Genomic DNA, 3,113 nt, shown 5'->3' on the forward strand with positions numbered 1-3,113 from the left:
AAAAAAAAAAAAAAAAAAAACACCAAAAACCTGATTTTTAAGGGCTAGGTGTTAATCCACTGTTTGAACATGCTCAATTTAGTCAACCGTTCTTCTACTTTTGAGCATTTAGCATTTAGTTTCCCTCTGATTTTCTCTACTAGCTTATTAATAATACAGCAATATAAATAGTCTTCTTCATATATCTTTGTCCACCTCCCTGATTATCAATTTATATTCTCATCAGCTATTTGGAGAACTATAATCTCACCATAAACTGTCCAATACTATTGTCTATGTTTTGTTTCTTCATACATTTTTTTAAGGAAAAATACTTTTGTGTGCCTTTGTTTCCTTGTTAGGTTGGTTGAACAATTTTAATTGTTTCTTATTTGTTATTTATGTCTATTTATACTCTTTTTACGTTTCTCCATTGAGATGTTCGGTTTCTTATAGATTTAAATATCATTTTAAATAAAGCAATGATAATAACTCTTTCCCCTTAATATTTTTGTTGTTTTTTATTATGTTTTGCACAGATATAAGTTTGAGATATTTATAGAATACTGTTTTGGCTGTGCGCGGTGGCTCACGCCTGTAATCCTAGCACTTTGGGAGGCAGAGGCAGGTAGATCACCTGAGGTCAGGAGTTCGAGATCAGCCTGGCCAGCATGGTGAAAGCCCATCTCTGCTAAAAATACAAAAATTAGCTGGGCATGGTGGTGGGTGCCTGTAACCTCAGCTACTCAGGAGGCTGAGACAGGAGCATTGCTTGAACCTGGAGGCGAAGGTTGCAGTGAGCCAAGATTGCACCACTGCACTCCAGCCTGGGTAACGAGAGTGAAGTAAGTTTTTTCCCCTATATATCAATCATTTAACTTAATCAATTTATGGTGAACTTACCTTTTTCTTTGACCCTTTAATACATCTGGGATTTATTGGGGGGCATATTATAAGGTAAGAACTTAACAAAATTTTGTTTCAAAGGAGTTTCCCAAATCTCTTTTTCTTTCATCGTTACCTTATATACAGTTAAACATCAGTTGTTGAGTCATGACCTCCCTCCCCGTTGATTGCAGTGCTTTCTTTATCACTCGTGCCGGCGCCTGATTCAATTCTATCTGCTCTGTTTTCCTGATCTGTGTGTTGATTCATGACTGCATAATACATTTTCATTTTGTGGCTTTATGGCATGCTCTTCATGTGCCAGGGTGCATCAGAGCACACTAGTCTTCTTATTTTAAACTTTATAATGTTTTTGAATCTCATAATTCTTTGTAATTCTTACCTTTTTTTTTTTTTTTTGAGACAGAGCCTCACTCTGTCACCCAGGCTGGAGTGCAGTGGTGCGATCTGAGCTCACTGCAACATCTCCCTCCTGGGTTCAAGCCGTTCTCCTGCCTTAGCCTCCCGAGTAGTTGGGATGATAGCTGCTCACCACCACACCAGGCTAATTTTTTATATTTTTAGTAGGGACAGGGCTTCATCGTGTTAGCCAGGATGGTCTTGATCTCCTGACCACATGATCAGCCAGCCTTGGCCTCCAAACGTGCTGGGATTACAGGTGTGAGCCACTGCACAGTCCTTTTTTTCTTTTTCTTAGATAGTCTTGCTCTGTCACCCGGGCTGGAGTGCAGTGGCATGATCATGGCTCACTGCAGCCTCCACCTCCTTGGCTCAAGTGATCCTTCTGCCTCTGCCTCCCAAGTAGCTAGGACTACAGGGGCATGCCATGACCCCCAGCTACTTTTTGTTTTTTTGTTGAGATGCAGTCTCACTATGTTACCCAGGCTAGTCTCAGACTCCTGGCCTCAAGAGGTCCTCCTGCCTCAGCCTCCCAAACTGCTGAAATTATTGGCAGGAGCCATTGTGCCCAACCTAATTCTTACCTTTTTATTTATTTTAAAACTTTTTTCTTTTCTTTCTTTCTTTTTTTTTTTTTTTCCTTACAGACAGGGTCTTGCTTTTGCTCTGTCACCCAGGCTGGAGCGAACCCATCATAGCTCACTGCAGACTGAGACTTAAGTTCCTGGGGTCAAGCAGTCCTCCCACTTCAGCCTCCCAAGTAGCTGAGACTGTGGGTGTGCACCATCAAACCCACTTAATTTTTTTTTTTTTTTTTTTTGGCACAGACAGAGCCGGGCTGGAGTGCAGTGGTGCTATGCTATCAGAGCTCACTGTAACCTCAAACTCCTGGAATCAAACAGTCCTCACACCTTGGCTTCCCAAAGCACCAGGATTACAGCAAGAACCAGTGCACCTGGCCCAAAATGTTTTACCTTGTTATAGTTGTTTAATAGATATGCAGGAAGTTACCTATATAGTGACTTTTATCCATTGTTTCTCAACAGTGACATTTTATATAACTGTAGGACAATATTAAGCCAGAAAATTTATGTTGGTGTAATACTGCTAAGTAGACAACCAATATGATTCTGTTTCACCATTGGTACATGCATTCACTCGTGTATATTTGCGTGTGATGTTTTATACAATTTTATCTCATACACAGATTCATGAGACATAACCACACTCAAGATACAGTGCTGGTCAGACACGGTGGCTCATGCCTGTAATCCCAGCATTTTGGGAGACTGAGGCGGGAGATCACCTGAGGTCAGGAGTTTGAGACCAACCTGGCCAACATGTCAAAACCCCGTTTCTACTAAAAATATAAAAATCAGCTAGGTGTGGTGGTGGGTGCCTATAATCCCGGCTACTCAGGAGGCTAAGGCATGAGAATCATTTGAACCTGGGAGACAGAGGTTGCAGTGAGCTGAGATCATGCCACTTCACATTAGCCTAGGAGACAGAAGGTGACCCTGTCTCCCTGAGGTTGGGAGTTTCAGACCAGCCTGACCAACATGGAGAAACCCCATCTCTACTAAAAATACAAAATTAGCCAGGCATGGTGGCATATACCTGTAATCTCTGTTACTCGGGAGGCTGAGGCAGGAGAATAACTTGAACCTGGGAGGCAGAGGTTGCAGTGAACTGAGATCGCATCACTGGACTCCAGCCTGGGCAACAACAGCAAAACTCCATCTCAGGAAAAAAAAAGAAGAAGAAGAAGGGGACTCTGTCTCAAAAACAAAAAGAGACACAGACCTGCCCCATCCCACAAAGGAGCTCTC

The 3,113-nt window shown here is 42.0% G+C and overlaps 1 long non-coding RNA gene across 1 annotated transcript in view; it reads left to right on the forward strand.

The window, feature by feature from the left end:
• Positions 1-1,857, forward strand: part of LOC116534510 — a 15,329-nt gene extending 13,472 nt beyond the window's left edge. Inside the window, exon 3 of the long non-coding RNA XR_004261760.1 lies at positions 1,781-1,857. This is a non-coding gene — a long non-coding RNA (uncharacterized LOC116534510). The remainder of the gene's footprint in view (positions 1-1,780) is intronic.
• The last annotated feature ends 1,256 nt before the right edge of the window (positions 1,858-3,113 follow it).

The sequence above is a fragment of the Sapajus apella genome, unplaced genomic scaffold (genome assembly GCF_009761245.1).
Source record: "Sapajus apella isolate SASKATOON/1434 unplaced genomic scaffold, GSC_monkey_1.0 scaffold88, whole genome shotgun sequence".
In the NCBI taxonomy this organism is placed as follows: domain Eukaryota; kingdom Metazoa; phylum Chordata; class Mammalia; order Primates; family Cebidae; genus Sapajus; species Sapajus apella.